Source organism: Lagenorhynchus albirostris, chromosome 1, assembly GCF_949774975.1.
Source record: "Lagenorhynchus albirostris chromosome 1, mLagAlb1.1, whole genome shotgun sequence".
Lineage (NCBI taxonomy): Eukaryota > Metazoa > Chordata > Mammalia > Artiodactyla > Delphinidae > Lagenorhynchus > Lagenorhynchus albirostris.
Genome location: NC_083095.1, coordinates 25,683,519 through 25,704,412, shown reverse-complemented (window position 1 = coordinate 25,704,412; position 20,894 = coordinate 25,683,519). Strand labels below are relative to the sequence as shown.

The following is a 20,894-nucleotide window of genomic DNA, read 5'->3' as shown; positions in this document are numbered from 1 at the left end:
TTCCCAACACTTACTTAGAACAGGGCTTCACACATAATTATAGATATTTGTCGAGTGATGGAACTGCCTCACATATCAATGAAACAAAAAAGTATATCTAGACAAAGACCCAAGCACGTTTACTATGTGGTGATGATAATAGTAATCACCAACATATAGTAATTCCCATGTGCCAGGCACTGTTCTGTGGCCCTCACCTGTAGCCTAACATGTGATCTATCGTGGAGAATGTTCTGTGTGCCCTTGAGAAGAAGGTGTATTCTGCTGCTGTTGGGTGGAGTGTTCTATATATGTCCATTGGGTCCAGTTGGTCTATAGTGTTGAATATATCCAAGTCCTCTGTTTCCTTATTCATCTTCTGTCTGGTTGTTCTACCCATTATTGAAAGAGGTTTATTGAAATCTCCCACTATTATTGTGTTTCTAGTCCTCCCTTCCATTCTGTCAATGCTTTCTTCATATATTTGGGTGCTCTGCTGTTAGGTGCATATATATTTATAATTGTTATTTCTTCCTGGGGAATTGACTTTTTATTATTATATAATATCCTTCTTTGTCTCTTGTGGCAGCTTTTGACCTAAAGTCTGTTTTATCTGATATAAGTGTGGCCACCCCTGGTCTCTTTTGTTTACCATTTGCATGGAATATCTTCTTCCGTCCTTTCACTTATAGCCTCTGTGTGTCTTTACAGCGAAGGTGAGTCTCATAGTTTCATCTTTCTACATCCTTTTTCTGAAATAAGTCATTGAAGTCTCATAATAACCCTAAGCAGATGGTGCTATTGTTGTCCTCATTTCTTCCCAAAGTTAGAAATATTTATTTATTTAGAATGAGAAATGAAATTATATCAAATAATGTGTCAGAAAGCTGACAAGTACCACACATATCCTAAAATCCATAGAAATAATATAATATTTTTCTTAGTGAACTGCCTGAAAATCCCCACAATACTTTGTTTCCCTCTATTTTCCCCTACATAATTCGGTTAACCCCATTTTTAGACAAGGAGACTGAGGCACAGGAAGGTTAGGTAACTTCTCCTGGATCCAGTGAAGTTGGCATTTGACTCAGCACTTGACTCTTTGTTATCTATCCTAATACGTAGTTAAACTGAGATTTTGAATGTAGAGGGGTGACGGGCAGAAAATGAATTATCCAAACATGACTTTGAGACAATTAGCCCTTTGGAGAAAGAAAGAAAGCTGGCCTACCACACTTGAAACACCAAAACAAATTCTAGAAAGAAAATTAAAAAGAAAAAAAAATCCTAATACTATTGGAAAACATGGGCAAATATTTTTAGGATCCTCTAGTAGGAAATACTTTTTTTTATTATAAAATTTATTTTGTTTTATTTATTTATTTTTGGTTGTGTTGGGTCTTCATTGCTGCGCACAGGCTTTCTCTAGTTGTGGCAAGCGGGGGCCGCTGTTCATTGTGGTACACGGGCTCCTCACTGCAGTTGCTTCTCTTGTTGCAGAGCACGGGCTCTAGGCATGTGGGCTTCAGTAGTTGTGGCACGCGGGCTCAGTAGTTGTGGCGCACAGTCTTAGTTGCTCTGTGGCATGTGGGATCTTCTTGGACCAGGGGTCGAACCTGTGTCCCTTGCACTGGCAGGCGGATTCTTAACCACTGTGCCACCAGGGAAGCCCCAGGAAATACTTTTGACTACAGAAAAATCTGAAATTTCTGTAAACAAAAGATGCCATAAATAAAGTTAAAAAAAGAGACAAATGACAATTTGTAACACACGTAAAAGTTAATTGCCTTAATTTAGAAAAACCTCTTAAAAATCAGTAAGATAAATTAGAAAGAACATAGTTCACAGAAAAATAAATGCAAAGGTCAGTCAATCAATAAACGTGAAAATAATGCCTGCCCTTTCTGATATTTAAAGAATTACACATTGAAACAAGTTGCCGTTTTCAACTTGCATATTGGCAAAGTTTAAAACTTCGATAATTCACAGTGTTGTCAAGGGTGGTGGTGGGGTAACAGGCACTCTTCACGTGTGGCTGGGCAGCGCAAACTGGTTCATCGTCTTTGGAGGACAATTTGGCAATATCAGAATTTTAGATCCACCTAACTTTTGACTCCTTACGCCTAGGGATTTATCCTACAGCTAACCTCACACTTATGCACAAAGATGTATAACCAAAGCTGTTTACTGCAGCTTTGTTTGTGCAGCAAAAATGTAGAAACAATCTAAACGTCCACCAACAAGGACAGATTCGTGTAAATCATAGTGCGTCCTTCAGTGGAACATTATGAACTGCTACAGGAATGAAGGATCTGCCTCTTGGTATGCAGAGATGTGGGATGTATACTAACTAAGAGACAAAGATAGAGTACCGGGAATATGGTCCTGGTTGGGTTTAAAATAAAGATGCAGGCATAGATATATATTTGTCAATATTTATGGAAAAATCCTTGAAGAAAACAAACAGGAAAGTTAACAATGTTTATGTTTGGGAGTGGAACAGAGGTCTGGAATAGCAGGGAGACTTTTCATTCTGCATTATTTTGAATGGTTTGATTTGTCCCACCGTAAGTATGTTATTTTCAGAATTCAAAAAGTGAATTTAAGAAAAACTATTTATACAGGGAGAATACTACTTAAAATGCTCCCTGAACTTTCTTTATAAATTTACTTCTCAGTGGGTTCACCTCTCCTTACATTCATAATTTTACACCTGGAAGGGCCCAAGAGGTCATCTCCAATCTGCATTTTGTCCACGAGGAAAATGAGACCCAGAGAGGTTTGCAGGGGCTGCCCAGGGCCCCTGACTAGTCTGCTGCAGAGACTGGGCTCCTATGATGCTGCTTTTAGGGGAGGGACTGATGACCCCCTCATGCGTGTGATCAAAGTTTCATCCTTGGACTTGTAGACCCTTTCCCAGCACATAGTGCAGCGAGTCCTAGTTCATTTGCACTCACGTGGGAAACCTGTTAAAATGCATGTTCCCAGGCACCTTCCTGGAGATGGGCTAGGATAGGGCCCTTAAACCTGCAGTTTAGCAAGACCTCCGCCCCAAGATGATCCTGGTCGTACTTGAAGTCACCTGATGGTTATGGGTCCCTCTGATCTCCCCAGCTCAGCCCTGCAGGCAGTGTCTGTGTATCTAGCTGAAGCCTCCACCCCACCGAGGGAAAGTGGGAGTGTTTTAGCTCACCAGGGGGAAGTAGCAGAGCGGACCTAGGTGCCGGGACTCCAGTGCAGTGTTCTGTCCATGGTCCCCCTCTCTTTGGGCCCTTGCCCATCTGCGAGGAAGGATGGCTTCCTGGCTCAGCCACCCCAGGGCTAGGCAGCTGGATGTGGAGGTGGGGGGCAGACTGGGGGTCATGGCTGCATCCTGGGTGTCCCTCACCCCATCAGAGCTCCCCTGAGTCAGGCCTTGTGGGAACATGCTGAGAAGCATGTTGGACCTGGGAGGGGCCTGGCCTGCTTGGGCTGGGGGAGGAGCCACAGGGAGGCTCAGGGAGGACTGGAATCCATGCCCGCCTGCCCTGAGAGCGCTTCTTTGTCCCTGTGCCACAGAGCCTTGGAGGACCCATCTTTGTGGTCAGGAATTAAGCAGGGACTCAGCCGGGACGCTTGGAAGCACCTGAGGACTGATTAAGAGGAGGGAGGGCCAGTGACAGCCCATCTCCTGAGTCCCCGACCTCACCTGCTGCTCCAGGTAGGTGCTGTTGCCATCCTCCTGCCCAGCAGGGCAAAGCCCCTACCACCAGCTCCTTCCTCAAGCCCATGGCCCGTGGCTGTCTAGTCAACGCTTGAGCAAAGGCCCTCCCCAGCCCTCCTAAATCCATAGCCTAACAGGAGAGGCCAGGAAGGACACTGTCCCAGGTGACCCTGGCTCCTGAGACCTGGGAAAGGGGCCAAAGACTCTCTGGCTCTGGTTGGGATGCCCCCAGCCCGAGCTGCTAGCTGAGTCCCGAGTGGCTCCTGCCCAGCTGACTCCAGTTTGGGAACGGGCCTAGTCCCAGCCTGACAAGGCTCTTCTGAGAGTTCCCTGCCTCTTGACAATTTTTCCTTGGGAAAAGGTTAAGACAGATGGTATCTTCATAGACTGTTGGAGCTGGAAGGACTCAGTGATATGTTCCAACCTCAATTTCTTTTAACTTCTCAAGCATTACTTATATGAATAGTGTCATTTAAAATGGTGTAGGCGAACATCTCAGAGGAATCAAGCGTAATCTTGTTAAAACAGCACAGGAAGCCCTGGGTCTCAGGGCCCTTCCTGGGTGCAGCTGCCTCCTCCCCACACGGCCTCAGCCACCCTGAGCCCCTGCTCCCTCCCTCTCCTTCCATCTACCTGGTGACTACCTGGTGACTCCCAGAAACTCATCCTCCTTTGCGAAAGGGACGCTGGTGGTGATCCGACCTCCAAAGCTAGAAGGTGTTAAAGCCAGGTTAGCATCAAAGTGAGGCTTTCTCTCCTATTTAAGTAAATAAGTGAATACATAAAACCAAGAAAGGATTGGATAGTCAAGGGAGGCTATAACTGTGATAAGATTTCTTTGTCTGAGAGTCTCTAAAATTTCTTTTCCATGAAAGAAGTTATCCTGTATGGGCTCTTGGCCAAGAACATTGTGATTGTTGCTTTTATCAATAAAAGTGATGAGCTATAGTTCTTTTCAGTTCAGATCAAAGTGCTTGATGTTCACATCTCCCTTGTACTCTCCTGGTCCGGCCTTGTGAGAGCCCTCCACGGCAAGGGGTCTAAACCGCAGGCAGTGTTCCACTTCTCTTCCTTTGGCCCTGCCCACCGCCCAGGCCATGCTGGACCCTTGTTCCCCCAAGCCAGATCACTGCGAGAGGCAGCATCAAATAATGGTAAAGGAGGCAGGCTTGGGAGCCAGGTGAGTTCAGCTCCCAGCTCCACCACCTACTAGCCTTGGAATTTCTCTACACATCAGTCTTCTCATCTGTAAAATGGGAATAACAACGTACTACCCCCTAGGGTTACTATGAAGAGAAAAGTTGATATCTGTAAAGCACTTGAAACAACTCTAGCACTCAGTAAGTGAGTGCTTAACACGTTAGCTCGGATCATTACGAAAGCCTGTTCTCCCCCAACCATGCTTTGCTGCCTGATTCACCTCCCTAAACCACCGCGCAGTCATCTCACTCCCCTGCTCTAAAATCATCCGTGGCTCCCCATTGCCTATTTAGTGACTGCTGAATGTTTGCTGAGAGAGAGAGTTTCTACCCTCCAGGTAGGTTAACTGCGTTCCTCGGCTGGGAACCCACAGCTGGGGTTTTGATCCAAGCTCTTTGGCCTCCCCACTGGTGGGGAGCTAGATCTGTTGGGCGCTCGATCTGTACCCAGGGGTAGGTTTGGTTTCCCTGCATCTGCTGGGGCCGCAAAGCCAGGGAGCCCTCTTTTGGACTCCAGCTCTCATGGTGCACACCGGAGTGAGGAGAGGACGCCTGGCCACGGGCCAGAATGGGCAGTGTTCACACCCTGATGAGCTCAGGCCAGGTGGCAGGTGTGACGTCATTGTCCTCGTTCATCATTGGGACGTGGCCAAAACTTCAGCTTCCATAGCTCAGGTGGGAAGCCCGAGGCCAACAGAGACCACCCATGATGTGGCACCTTGGACAGAGAACTCAGCAAGCTCCGCTCTGCTCCGCGCATCTCAGCTGCTTGTCCGGCAGAAGAGAGGCCATGTGCCATGGAGGAGCAAGCACTGGGTTGGAGGAGGATAGATCCATGTTCAAAATGGGGCTCCTCATCTGGTGGGAAGAACTTGGCCTTATCCATTAGCTTCTCTGAGCCTCTATTTTTCCATCTGTAACATGGGAGGATAATTCCCACTCCATAGGGCTGATGGGCGGTCAGAATGGAACAAAATGCCTAGAGCCCCTGTATAGTGCATGCAGTGGTGGAAGCTCGTTAATGTGCAGTTATTCTGATGAGTCCATCCGAGTTGTTCTTCCAGGCTACCGAGTGGGGTTGCCTTAGTCCTGCAAGCTTCTTGCTTCCCTTAACTGAAATTTTCCTCGACTGGCCCCCACTCCAAGATGAAGGGAAGTGGTGGCATTTTGGGCAGCATAAGGAAGAAGGAACAGTCCAAATCTTCTCAGACTCCTGGCAAGGGTGAGAGGCGCAGCAGGGAAGAAGCAGAATTCTGTCTGATTTTCTCAGAGATTTTTCCACTCAGGCACTGCCAAGCTTAGGAAGCCAGGAGCGAAGTGACAGGGAGGAAACAAACCAGACTGTGCTGGTTCATGCTGGGTGGTATTTTTCTCTTGATTCATTCCACACATGAATGGATTTTTTGGGATTCCAGGCACTATGCTAGGCACTGGAACATTCAGCAGCAAGTAAAACAGACATGGACCCTGCCCTCAAGAGGCCTGCATTCTAATGAGGGTGGGGCAGACAATAAACAGCGTAAACCATGGATGAAGTATGTTAGAAGGCAATGAATGTGATGGGAAAACAAAGAAGGCAAAGGGGATGGGGAGTGCTGGGGAAATTGAGTTATTAAATAAGGTCATCAGGATAGGCCTCACCAAAAAGGTGACATTTGAAACACCAGTTGTCTGATCCCCTTGGGAACCCCTGAGAAGTCTGTGGACTCAGAATCAGGGCCAGGTGCCTTTCGGGAGCTCCTGACAGAGGAGCAAAATCTAGAATCCCTTCCAGTCTCAGCCCAGATAATGTCATGCTCTTCCTCCGAAACCTTCAATAGCTCCCTACTGCCTGCACAATCAAGTGCAAATCATTCAGCCTGAAATTCAGGACCTCATGGTCCCCAACCTGCCTATTATCTTACAAGATTCTTCCCACCCCACTTTTGTAGCCAAGCCAGTCTACCTGCTATTTCTGGAATATTCCATGCTATGCTTCCCTTCTCCACTCATTTGTCCCCTCTGCTTGAACTGCCCCTGCCCCCACTGGTTTCTGCCAGCCTAGGAATCCCACGTGCCTTTCTCTGAAGCCTTCCCTGGCCCCTGAGGCTGTGGTCTTTTAGCCCCATCACCTTGGCTTGCACCTTTCTCGTTGCGTGGCCCTTATGCTGCCTTGGGTGTGGGCACTGGTTTAACTGTCTGATCTCCCACCTGACAGGCAGAGCCCAGCAGATACAGGGCTGAGTGAACATTGGCTGAGTTGAGTGTGCCCAGGCTCAAAGGCCCGCAGCAACACTGAGACAAGCTGAGAGAGCCTTTGCCTACTCAGACAAAGAAGGCAGAAATGGGAGGTGAGCAGGAAAGGAGAGAAGGAACTAAAATGTAGGTAAGATTTGATGGAGAAGCTAGTGAAGGAAGGGGAGAGATAACTCCCCACCATATTTTTCCCAGACAGGCGAACTGTCAAAGACACAAGGTTAGGCCCCTCTTCTTCCCCAGAAGAAGGTCTCTCTTCTCTCGTGAGCATCCTAGGCCAGTGCTTCTTGGTTTCTAACTAGAATACCTTTTGCTGCGGCTGGAGCTCATTTCCTCTGGCTCCATCCTCTGGATTCAGGTCACTATTTGAGTACTCATTTAGCATGGCTCAGAGTGGCTTTCCTTACCCCTCACCCAAGGGGCAGGAGCAAGGTTGTAAGGAGGCTGGCCCCTGGCCTGGGGGCTTGTGCTCTACTTGAGGAGGTCAGGGACCCCGAGAGCCACACAGAGGCTGCCTGGGGGCCACGCGAAGTCATGGAGGTTGTGCCAGCCAGTCACCCCTCAGCCTGTCTTCAGGGCTAAACTTCATCACAAACAAGTCTGTACATAGCGGGCCGCACCCCTGCAGCACTGGGAGTCTCAGGCCCCTGTGTCCCCACTTTGGCCCCGGCCAAGTGAAGCCACGTGAGGCAGACCTGCAGCCTCTGCCATGAGGCTCCCACCGTTCACTGGAGCAGCTGCACTCAGAGAGAGAGCACCCTCCCTCTGCCTCTGTCCAGCTCCTGCCCAAGGCGGCAAGGCAGCCAGCGGGCTGTCCCTCCCTAGACTGCTGCCCCGACGGAGGGCTGGTGCCTTTCCAGCAGGAAGGCCTGGACACAATCTGAGCCCACCACCCTCTCTGCAGGGATGCACACATGGTCTCCTCCTGGAATGTCCTGCCCCGGCCTCCACACCACAGCTCCTCCTTCAGGTCAGGATCCCCATAGATCCTCGAGGCTGGGAATGAGGCTGCAGACTGGGCTCAGATCTCCCTTCAGTGACAATAGTTCCCGTTTGGGGATTGTTGTGAGGATTGAAAGAGCTCATGCTTGCAAAGTCTTAGCACAGTACCTGGCAGTAAGCTTTCAATTAGTGTAGCTACTGCTGTTCTTCCCTTAAGAGCTGCCTTGGCTGGAACCTGCCCCAGGCAGCCTTTCCAGATTGCCCCAGGCTCAGTCACGGGCTCCTCCTCAACGCTCCCAGCATCCCTTCAGCAGCCCTCCTGAGTCCACTTATGCAGACGTGTCGTGGTTTCTTTGGGGGTCTGTGTACCCACCAGAATCTTGTGCCTAGACTGTAAGTGCCTTAAGTGCAGGGAACAGAGCCCATTATTTTGCTGAATAAATGATTTCCTGAGTGACAGGTGGGTAACTGTGAGAGACAGACTGTGAGAATAGGATTAAGCCTGCCAGCCCTGACTTGTCCAGGGCCTGTCCTAAAAGAGCTGGAAGCCTGCTGCAAGGCCTACGCAAGGGGGAAGAGGAACCCCATCCCCTGTCGTGTGGTCTAACACAGTGATTCTCAAAACGAGGTCCCAGGTCCAGCAGTGTCGGCATCACCCAAGAATTTACTCGAGACGCAAATTCTCAGGTTCCACCCCAGACCTAGTGCATCAGACACTCTGGGGTGGGGCCCAACCATCTGTGGTGTAACAAGCCCTCCAGGTGATGCTGACGTACCGAAGTTTGAGAACCACTGCTCTAATGTTTCAAAGTAACTCAGATTCACGGGAGGGGGTCTCTCTCTCAGGGGCCTCTGTTCTGCCGAAGGCTTCCAAGAAGGCTGTCAGGCTAGGCCCCCAGAGTATGGCTCCTGCTAGACCTACATCCTGACCTTGAAACCCTTAGGCCGACAGGACAGGCGCAATGGAGGACACTCTCCCCACGGACCTCCCCTTTCCCAGGTGGCTCTGCTGCTCCAACCTAGCCTGAAGCTAGTGCCTCTCCACGACCACTGGCCTGCATCCTCTGGAGGCCAGCCTCTAGAGCAGGGGCCCCAGGGCAGGCTCCTGGAATGGTAGGGCTGAGCGAGACCCTAGAGATAGATCATTGGCTGTATACACATATGCCCGCAAACACACCAAAACACACATACACACATACGTAAACGCACACACATAACTCAACTACACATATATGAACACGTAAACACGCATGCACCCCAAAACGCACACAAGCACCCAAGATTCAAATTACAGTCATAAACACTTTCCCAAGCACATCCAAATACCCGCCAAAACATACACAGATACACACACGTTCAAAACCCATTGATACACACACCTCAGAATACACAAACACAAATGCATAGACCTATTGTATTCATTTCCTAGGGCAGCTGTGACAACTTACCATAAACAGGGTGACTTCACAGACATCTGTTCTCTCGTAGTTCTGGAGGCTGTAAGTCCAGAATCGAGCTGTTGGAAGGGCCGCGCTCCCTCTGCAGGCTCTGGGGAAGAATCCTTCCTTGCCTCTTCCAGCTTCTGGTGGTTGCTGACAGCCCTGGGTGTTCCTTTGCTTGTCTGTTCCTCTGTCGTCACATGGTTTTCTTCTCTGTGTGTCTCCATGTAGCCTTATTGTAAGGACACCAGTCACTGAATTTAGGGCCCACCCTAATCTAGTATGGCTTCATTTTAACTAACTATCTCTGCAGAGATCCTGTTTTAAAATAAGGGTGTATTCTTTCTCTTTAGTTGAGGTATAAGTTTTTTTAATACATTTATTTATTTTATTTGTTTATTTTTGGCTGTGTTGGGTCTTCGTTGCTGCGCGCGGGCTTTCTCTAGTTGTGGCGAGCGGGGGCTACTCTTCATTGCAGCGCGCAGGCTTATTGTTATGGTGGCTTCTCTTGTTGCAGAGCACGGGCTCTAGGTGCGCGGGCTTCAGTAGTTGTCTCACCGCGGGCTTCAGTAGTTGTGGTGCACGGGCTTAGTGGCTCCGCGGCATGTGGGATCTTCTCGGACCAGGGCTCGAACCGTGTCCCCTGCATTGGCAGGCGGATTCTTAACCACTGAGCCACCAGGGAAGCCCCAGTTGTTGAGGTATAATTGATAACATTATATGAGTTTCAGATATACTACATAATGATTGGATATTTGCTTATATTGCAAAATGATCACCACAGTAAGTCCAGTTAGCATCCGGTTAACATCCATCACCATATACAGTTACATAAATAAGGTCATATTCTGTGGTTCCAGGTGGACATGAACTTTGGAGGGACACTATTCAACCCAGTAGGTCCACACATCCCAAACACACAGGTACAGAGACAGACCCACACAGATACACACACACACCCCTTGCAGATGAGAACTCTGAGTCCCTTGATGTCAGAGCTGCCGGTTCCTCCTCCCCGAGCCCAGCACAAAGTTCACACCCTATTGTGGTACCTGTCACGTGGTGCTTTTCATCTTTGTTTTGCTTTTTTTGGTTTAATTTGGTTAGATGTGAACTTAGTACAAAATCCAAAAATTAACATGAAAATATCATGAAAAGAAAGCCTTCCTCTCCCTGCCTCGGCCTCCACCCCCCAGGTGGTATTCCTCTCCCAGGAGACAACCACTGTCAAGAGTTCCTTGAGTCTCCTTCTGGAGAAAGTCCAGACGCAGGCAGGTGCATGGGAGATGGCATCTGCATCTTGCTTTCTTCACTGAACAGAGCACCTGTTCCTCTTTGTTCTGATTGTGTGCTCTGGCCTGACTGTGAGCTCACTGAGGGCAGGTCCGTCTGCTATGTGTCTTTCCTCCCCACTTCCTAGTCCAGTGCCGGGCACAGAGCAGGTGTTCAGTTAAGGCTGGCTCTGTCTGCACACCAGCGAATCGTCAACAGCTGGTTGGTCTGCATGGACTAGGGCTCAGCCTCCCGGCTGCAGAGCCTTGGGTCTCTCTGTCTCCCCCAGCATGTGGCACCATCCACCAGAGCCCCTGTGGCAGCAGACACAGCTGGGGTAGGACAGCACCCAGTAGCATCCAGTCTATTTGCTTCTGCTGCAGGCGCCTTCATCCCGGCTCTAACTGGGGCTGACTCTGGGATGGACTGGGGCCTCTGCTGTGGCTGCATCTCCCCTGCCCTCCTCTCTCAGTCCACCCAGGACTCCTGCAGAGGAATCCATCAGGGAAGAGACTGAAGAGAGAACAACACTGCTGGCATCTTAGGCTGGGGGATGGGGTCTTGCTGCAGACAAGCCTTTTGCCCAGTCTCCGCTAGCTGAAGGCTTAGTCTGGCCTTGTTACCACGGAGACGGGAATTACGGCAATAACTCAGGTTGAATGGAAGCCTGCAGCTTCACAAGGCTGTGGTGGGCATGTATTTTTTTCCACAACCCTCAGATATGAGATGACGTGTGACTTCTTTTCCCCTAAATCGACAGAAATGGATGCCTCAGTCCAAGATTTCACCATGCCCTCAATCCACTGAGTGAGCAGAACGCAGGGGGAGAGGGAGTTGGGCAGGAGACCTGTGAGACTGGAAGCCAGGGAAATGTTAGCCAGCAGCAACCTTCGCTCATCTGGGGAAGGAGGGGCTTAGGTTAGAGGATTTGTAAGAGCCTCTCCAGCCAAAACACTCTTGAGTTTGAGATCCTGGGGCCAAATGAGACCCGCCCTAGCCCCACTGCCAATCGTCCCTTTCTTCAACAAATATTTGTAAAGCACTGTGCTCTACCCAGCACAGCAGAGAAAATAATGAGCAAATCCAGCCCTGGGCTGTGTGGTCAAGGAGCTTTCCATCCACCGGGGGAGTCAGCCATTTGCTGTGTCATCCCATAAATAAAATCAGAGGTACTAGGTACTCACAAGGAAATAACACTTCACTGTGTTGAGCCATGGCTATGGGCTAGGCACTGTTCTGAGTGTTTCACGTGAATTGGTTCATGTACTCCTCACATCCACCCAGTAAGGTAGATGCTATTAACATTCTCATTTTACAAATAAGGAAACTGAGGCCCGGGAGGTTAAGACACTCACCTAAAGACATGAAGCTAGTAAACAGCAGAGGCAGGATTTGGACCCAAGGAGTCTAGCTCTCCCTAGGGACCCACATCTAAATGCCCCCTATGTCTGTCTCCCAGGATGGAATGTGTGGGCTTGACCTGGTCTGGAGTTCTTCCCTAAGGAAGCAAAAATTGAGCTGAGATCAGCTAGTGGGAGAACGAGTTAACTCATGGGAAGGGGAACATTCCAGGTAGGAGGACGAGCATATGCAAAGGCCCTGTGGCAAGAGGGAAGGTGGCATGCTACAGGCATTGAGGGACAGACAGAGGGGCCAGGGGATGGAAATGAGGGGAGAGTTGGGTGAGACGAAGCTAGAGCCATAGGCAGACCTTGTTGGCCAAGTTAAGGAGAGCTACAGAGAGCCCTTCCAACAGAGTCCATCATGACCTGCAGGACAACTTAGGCTCCCCTGATCCTGGAAGGGTCCCTAGACACTCCAGATTGGGCTCAGCTCCCCTCACGGTGAGTCCTGCCCCTGTGGCAGCCCTTTTTACACACTATATATTATAATTGCCTCTTAGCCAAGCAAGGCCTTTGTCACGTCCCTTCCAGGATGAGGTTGGCAAAGCGAGAGACACATCTCATTCTCTTTAGCACCTACTACCCTTAGAGAACTCTAGAAAGGATAAGTGAGGGCTCTAAGAGTTGAGGGGAGGATGAAATTTCTGAGACCCAGGGTGCCTGGAGGAAGCGGAGCTGAGCTGGCTTGACAGTAGAGCGTCCTGTCGTGGGGAGGCTCACGAGGCCTTTCCACAAAGCGGAAGAATGGAGTGGGCAGAGAAAGCCAAGGCCTTTGAGGGACAGGGGTCTACCCATCTGCTGGAACTGAGGCTTCTTAGAGGGAGAGGGGGGAGTTAAGACTGGAGGAGTCCCTGGGGCCAAGGGGTCCTCCCCCTGGAGCAGGCCAGGAGTCAAGAGCTCAGATGTCAGAAGGAGCAGTGAGCTGTGGAAAAGCTCAGGCGCTGGCTTCAGACTCCCACCTGCATCTGCTTTACCACTGCTGGCTGTGTGACCCTGGGCAGGCTCCTCACCCTCTCTGGGCCTCAGCATCCTCATTGGTAAGATGGGGACAGTCATCACTCCTGCCCCCACAGGGCTGTTGGGGGTCAGGTGGGATGATGGCTGTAAACACACTTCATAACCTGGAAGGGAGTGTGCACCAGAGCCTGTCGGGCACCTCAGAGACAGCCCAGAGGTCAGGCCCAGCCCAGGAGGCTCCTGTGTCTCTTTTGTTCCCTTCCCCATGGGAATCTAGGTTCAGACCATCCGCCAAGTGGTCCCCATCTTCCACTGATTGATTGGGGTGGGCTGGGGAAGAAGGGAGGGGCTGAGCAGGGGACAGGGCAGGCTGGCCCCCGCCTGCGCAGGTGAGAACTGGGCTGGGGAGCCACGGAGCCCCCTCCCTGATCACTGCACCTGGGTCTTCACACTGCGGTCAGCACCGCAGCTGCCAGAGGAGCTACTGAGCTGCCTCGGCTTCCAGGCTGACCCCCAGGGGCCTGGCGGCTCCCTTGGCCCACGTGGTGCAAGGTCAAGCCTTGACCTTCCTGCGCCTGGCCAAGCCAGGCCCTGCGGTTGGAGGGAGGAGAAGGCGGCCTCAGATTCAGGCCTTGAGTCTTCTTTCTGAGCAGGCAGCCTGCACAGGAACCCCTGGACCGCTTATCACCCCGAGGGCCAGGCCCCTGCCCCCCGCACTACCCCCTTGACCCCCCTGACAAGCTTGAGTGGCAGCTGGTCAAAATGTGGACACTTGAGGGGGGGAAGAAGAAGGGTTTGATGCCGAAGGCTGAAGGGAAGCTGATTGTAGGTAGGCTTAGAAATATCAAGCCTGCCTTTTAACATATGATTTTTTCTAATTATAAATAATAATTCATGCTCATATTCAATAGTTTTTCAAATTCAGAAAAATTTTTTAAAGACCAGTGAAAGAACATAGTCTCACCACCCAGGGATAACTGGTCTTTTTTTCTACAGGCATTATTTTGGTTTTTTATTCTCCCCCCATCCCCCGCCTTTCGTTTAGAATTGAAATCATCTAGTTTAACATCATTATATCCTGTTTTTACTTCCTACTTCGTCTTTTTGGCACAAGTAGGCAGTTGCCCCTCCATCTCCCAGTGTCCCCCTGTCACTGCCCAGCTCCCAGGGGCTGGTGTCGAACACATCCCCATCACTGCCTCGCCCCTGCCCCCAGCCCCATTTGGACATGATCATGGCTGCTCACCGACTTGGGGGCCATAGGCAAAAAGGCATGAGCCCTGGGTTGGGGTGCAGGGTCTGGTGGGCAAGGGAAGGAACCTTCCCAGCAAGAAGAGGGCCTCCTATGGAGGTCCCAGAGGTAAGACGGGTGAGGGGGAAGTCGGCGCACTCAGCCTCCATCCTGGGTCCAAATGGCTACCATCTCCCCTGGCTGTGCTGCAGCTCCCTCTGCCCACCGCAGCCTTTCCTCCCTGTTAGTGGAGAGTCCCTTGGATGTAGTACAGATGTGGGGGGGGGCCTGTCTTCCTGTACCCCAGGAATACGGCCCTCCTGGAATGGGCAAAGCAGCTCTCTCCCCAGTTGTGCCTTCAGAGATCACATGATGTAGTAGAACCAGACCCTTAGATTGCAATCCTGCCTCTGTCTCTCTCCAGCTGTGTAGCTTTAGGCCCATTACTTGAGCTCTCTGAGCCTCAGTTTCTCTACCTTTAAAATGGGGATACTGATGGTACCTACATTTTAGGCTGCTACCTCTTAGCTTGCTCGTGAGGTGTGAGTGATGGTCAGTGAGATAAACATACGAAGGCACCAGTGCCATGCCTGGCCCTTCACAAGCATCTGTGTCGTCTCCTTCCCCTTCTTCTGAGGATTTGTCGTGAGCTGTGTCCACTCAGGCCTGGAGTTCGTTTCCAGAATTCTTTGTCATCTTTTTCTTTTCTCCATTTAGCTTCTGTATTTAGCCTGGGGGCTTTATTCCTGTTTGCTGGGATGTTTGCTGGTGGTCTCTGCCTTGGGGGTGGCGCACAGCAAAATGATTAGGAGGGGGCTGGGTAGGTGGATGTCCTGGGCTCAGGTCCCACTGCTCACTGGCTGCCTGAACTAGGCTGGTCACTTAACCTCTCTGTGCCTGAGATTCTCTGTGCCCAAGATGGGATAATAATAGTACCTACCTGTTGTTAGTACAGGAAGCAAAAACCACTTTAAGAACTTAAAGCAAATAGAATTTAAACCAGAGAATTACATGCTCATAAAATCACCAGAAGAGTTAGAACCTGAGTCTTTAAAACAGAACAGAACTGACCCACTAGCCAAACTGCTCCTCAGCCACAGCCAGGATGGGACTACTGGAGCCATGAATTCGCATCCTCTCACCTGCAGCCAGGATGGGACTACTGGAGCCATGAATTCACATCCTCTCACCTGCAAGCCAGGACCAGGGAGCCTCTGCAGCCTGCACCGCAGTTTCTTCTTGCCCTCCCTTCCCCGGGAGCCAAAGACTGGGCATTGATCTCCTGCAGACAGCTCCTTCCCCTCCTCAACATTGCTTGTCAGCTGAGCACAGCAAGAACAGCAAGAAGATGGCCTCCGCCCCACTTCTGCCTTATAAACCTAGCTCCAGTGCATCTCATCGACTGAACCTGATCTGTATTCAGAACCCCAGCTGCAAAGGGGTGTTGTAAATGTAGTTTTCGGCTTTCCAGCTTCTGCAGTAGAGGAAGGCGCACTAGAAAGATGTGGGGATGGATGCCGAAGGCCATCGACCGTAGCCAACGGGCAATCTGATAGGTTTGTTAACCCAGATGATGCATCAGGAGACTTGGCACAGTGCCTGGCACGTAGAGCTCATTCAGTAGCTGTTACCTGGCCTTCTCGTTATTGGGCCAGGGGTATCAGCAAGCACTGCCCACAGAGCCCTGGCACAGAGAAGCAGCAGCAGAAATGAGTTGCTCTATGTGGCGCTGTCCGTGGTGCTGAGTGCCTTTCTGATTTTAGCTGGCGTGATCGCAAAATGGAACACCAACCCGCTCACCCCGTGCTGGGGCTGGCCACAAGGGTGATGGAGGGGATCATTTAGGGGCTATCCTCGATCCTAGGAAGAGGATAGCAGAGGCAGCCACCCATATTTGGGGTACTTATAGTTTATAAAAATGTCTCCACTTATTATCTCCTTTAAGCAATCTTCATAGCACGCTGGTATAGGCAGGATGGACATAATTATGTTCATTTTATAAAAGAGAAAACTGAGCAGCAAGGTGTTAAGTAAGAGTTAGCAAATAATAGAGCCAGATCCACACCCGATCTCCTGACCCCAAATCATACGTTCCCTTTCCTCTATGCTGTGACATGAGGCGCAAGACTTGTTAACCAACTATGTGCTGTGGAGAGGTGAAAATGAATGACTCAGGTACTCTCTGCACACTATGCAAGCATATGCAAATCACCCACATTTTATTTCCTGCCCCAAATGTGGCCCTGGATAAAGACCCGTCTATTTCCTTGAGCCCTATAAATGTTGGTCATGGTGGGGGAACCGCAATGACATAGGCCCTGCCATCAAGAAGCCCACAGAGGGCTTCCCTGGTGGCGCAGTGGTTGAGAGTCCGCCTGCCGATGCAGGGGACACGGGTTCGTGCCCCGGTCCGGGAAGATCCCACATGCCGCGGAGCGGCTGGGCCCGTGAGCCACGGCCGCTGAGCCTGTGCGTCCGGAGCCTGTGCTCCTCAACGGGAGAGGCCACAACAGTGAGAGGCCCGCGTACCGCAAAAAAAAAAAGCCCACAGATTTGTCAGGGAACTGGCCACTCTTGTGCACGGAAAACCAGGAGAATTGTTCCAGGTGGTGGTAGCAAAGGCCGGCTGTGAAAAGAGGGTGGGGACAAGGTACAGACCGGGCTGCTCACTGGAGGAAGGCTTTGAGCTGGCCCCAGGGGCTGTAAGGCTGCTGCGACCAAGACTCCAGCCAAGGCCAGGAAGAAGTGGCTCAAGCTCAGTCAGGGCAGGAAGAGCAGCCCTGACAGATATGGGGGCAGGACAGACGGCAGGCATGGTGCGCCGTGAAGAAGTGGCCAGGCCATCGATCTCTGACATAGGGAGAAATGCGAGAGTTTGGGGATTCAAGTGAAGAGGTGGTGTGGGCCTCTAGATTTCCAGCCAACTTTCCGCAGACTCAAAATGAGCTGGGAAGGGGAGGGGAGCTCTCCGGAGAGAGGAATATAAGGACCGGTCTCACGAGCTGCCCCACGGTGGCACGATTTAAGGGCCACTGAGCTTCCATCCTTTATCCCCAAATCTCCTCATCCTCCCTGCTTATTTAGGGGGTGTCAGAAAACCTTTGGGATCTTCAAGAACTCCTTATCTAGATGCAAATAACCCTAGAAATCTTAAGCTGGTGTTTCTCTTTCTTGGCCGTATATAAGAATTGACTGGAGATTCTCCTTCCTAAAGTCTGGAGTGGGGCGTGAGTATCTGGATCTACTAAACACCTTCCAGGTAATTCCAGTGTCCCCAACCCCAGGCTGAGGATCACTGGTCCAAGCCCAAGAGTGCTGAATGGGGAACCAGAAAACCCAAGTTCTGATCCCAAATCTACCACTTTTCCCAGCCTTAGGTAGATGTCTTCACCTGCTGGTGACCCAGTCTCTTCATGTGTAAAGTTGGACAAACCATCCTGTGAAGATATGAGGAGACCCAAGAGCAGTTTAGAGCAAGGAAGGGCTTACTGACACTTGGGGAAGAGTCATGGCCAGCTTGCATGGCAGGTGGGGAAGGACATTAACCAGAACCTCATGGCGGTTACACCCGCTTCCCCTCCTCCCTGTGCTCAAAGCCACTGCCCCCTAGTGGTGAGAGTGAACCTGAGCCCCTGAGCTTTTGTCCTGGAAAGCTTGGGGGTGGGAGCAGATCTGAGAGCAGAGGGCATGCAAAGGGGATTTAAGGAAAGACCCAGAGAGGAAAGGGAGATGGGAGGGGTGCCCATGGCCAGGAACGCTATTTTTTTAAGGTCCAGAACCATGGGGAATAATCTTTCTTGTTGTTAACAAGAGGTGATGAATTATTGAAGAGACTGAGAAGGCCAGATGGCAGGGGGTGCAGGGCAGGTGCTATAGCTTTGTGTACTCTGTGGCGGGGGGAGACCTGGGGGGGGATCGGGGTGACTTCCCCCCCACAGCTTCTTCTCCTAGGACGTGGCTTGTGACTACAGTGATTTGCTTCTCCAAATCAAAATGCGGGCCCTATGGACCAGTTCCTGAGAGCTCATGGGGATGGTGGAGCAGAGTCAGCTCTGGCCAGTGCCGGGAATGCAGGCCGTGTGGCTGTAGGCTGTGTCTCTGGGACACCCGGAATCCTGGCTCCAGCCTGGACCTTGGAAGCCTCCTACGAAAACCCCAGCCCAGAGAAGGGAAGGCAGCTGCCCAAGGTCACACAGGTGGCCTAGAGCCCAGCTCTCCTGGGATCCCTCAGGCCACAGTACCTTCCACTGCTCCACCCTGAGAGGCTGGGAAAGGTTCTATCCCTGGACTAGGGCTTGAGCGAGGTCATCCCCTCCCTCTGACTCCTGCCCAGCACTGCCAGCCCAGCAGAGGCCCAGAGGGTCTAGGAGGTGTCAGAGCAGAGGGTTATGAACTGCCCAGTTCAAGGCCCAGCTCTGCCACTTACCAGCACTGTGACTTTGGGCAAGTTATTTAACCTCCGTGAGCCTTAATTTTCTTTTTCATCTAGAGGAGATTCTAGTACCCTAGGGTACTTCTGAGGATTAAATGAGCTAGTACTTCAATAGGAAAGATTTTCCTATAATAAATGCTCGATAAAGCATTAGGGGTTAATAAGATTGGCTGCTTCTAGGGCTTCCTGGACCACCTAAACTCTGGGATTTGGACTTGGCCTTGAGATGGCCAAGTGGGGAGGAGAAGTGGGGAGCAAAGTGCTGGCCTGTCTAGTTAGGACGGCAGTAGCTGAAACCAGGCCAGGTCTGGAAGCCTGGAAGTGAACGATGGACCAGAGGAGTAATAAGGGCAAAGCCAGTTCTTTCTGAAGCCTTTGCCCAGTTTCTGAGGAAAACTTTGGCCAGGCCTGGGACTGCTGAGCCTCCAGCTTGTGCTGCAGGAGGCTGATGGGGCAGAAACGGGAGGGAGGAAGGCCTCGCACTACCTTATCAGATAAGATGTGCAACTGAAGGGACCTGAGAATCCTGACTCACCAGTCACCCTTAACACCATCCCCCCTCCTTGGCCCAAAAAGCAAGGCTGACATTTGCTTTCCATGTACAGGAAGAGCAGAAGCAGCACCAGCCCCAGGCTGCAGTTGGAGGATATTGTAAGGTCCTTCGCATGCTCTGCATCTCTCCTTTTGCCTGTTCCAGAGCAGAGTAGGGGGAAGGATGCTAGGAATGGTCCCGTCCGGGCCCCTTACTACCATCTCACAAAGAAGCTAATGACAATGATGGCAGTGCTGGCTAATTTTGAACACATGTATTTCCAAGCACCATGTAAAGGGCTTTATGTGAATTATCTTACTTAATCTTCACAATAACCCTGAGAGGCAGTACTGTTGTTATCCCCACTTTCCAGATTTGGAAACTGAGGCTCAGAGAGGTGAAGTCACTGTCCATGCTCACACAGCTAGCAAGGGTAGATCTGGGACTTAAGCTCAGACACTCTGGGTCCAGAGAGCCTACTTTTCCCTGATGCTCTGAACAGCCTCCCTGTGCTCTGCTGTGAAATTCATGCCCAAAGAGAGGAGTTCCTTTATGCCCCCTGCACCAGGCAGGTTGGTGTCCCTGCTCTGTGTTCCTTTAGTACCCTCCAAATTTCAAGTTTTATCATTTCCAGGGCCGATACTCTGGTCTCCAGAAAGCTTTCTGTCATCTTCTTCACACACAAGAGCTAGTTCCACCTCCAGAAAGCTCTCCTTCCGGAAAGAAGAGAGAAGGAAGGTCCAGGCATGGTTTAGGGGTGAGGAGAAAAGGCTGGGTGCTGCTCTGTGTTTCCATGGCAACGCAGCAGCCTTCCTCATTACTGCTTCGTTTGCTGCTGAGAAACCTGAGGAGGGTGGTGAGGTGGGGGTGAGGCTCTCTTCTCTCCTTTCCTTCCTCACCATCCCTTCAGGCTGGGCAGCCAGGTGAGCTGAAAGCCTGCATCTGACACAACCTTGCTGGCTGGATTCCACCCGACTCCAAGCTTAGAGGCTGGGACCTTGTAGCTGGAGTCCTCCTGGGCAGACTGGCAGCCTGGGCCAGGCCTCTCAACAGCATTCCCCTCCCCAGATCCCAAAGGCTGTGAACTCCCTAAAGAGGATGGCATGTTTGTACCTCCAGGGTCTCCACAGGGCCTGGCAAGAGTAGACACTCAATGGATTCTTATTGAATGAATGAATGAACAAATGAAAGAACAGACCAGCAATCCATCCTATATTAGAGCTACGAGTATTCATTTTCACGTTCCCAAACCTCCATGCTCTGTCTCCCTTCTGGGTTTTTGCCAATACGGTTCCCTCTGCCCATGCTTCCCCACTGCACTGTGCTGATTCTGACACCTCACGTCTCAGCTTGGAGGTCACATGCCCACAGAGGGTTTCTGTGACTGCTTGAGGGTGGGCCCTCCCCATGGCCCCTGGGCTATGGGCGTGTGCTGGAGTGCAGAGGCATGTGCCTTGTGTGCTTGTGTGTCTCCCCAGTGAGTCTGGAAGCCTCGTGCAGGTGGGAACCATGTCTGCCAGGCCCCTAGATCCTGACATGAGGCCTGGCCCATAGTAAGTGTGCAGCTCTT

At 51.0% G+C, this 20,894-nt stretch overlaps 1 protein-coding gene across 7 annotated transcripts in view; it reads left to right on the top strand.

Annotated features, from left to right (window-relative positions):
- TMEM63C (transmembrane protein 63C) overlaps positions 1-20,894 on the top strand; it is a 70,174-nt gene that overhangs the window by 10,097 nt on the left and 39,183 nt on the right. For all 7 annotated transcript variants that reach the window (XR_009536928.1, XM_060129655.1, XM_060129605.1 and 4 more), the window contains exon 2: positions 3,538-3,679. The gene's annotated coding sequence lies outside the window, so the exon portion shown is untranslated. The remainder of the gene's footprint in view (positions 1-3,537; positions 3,680-20,894) is intronic.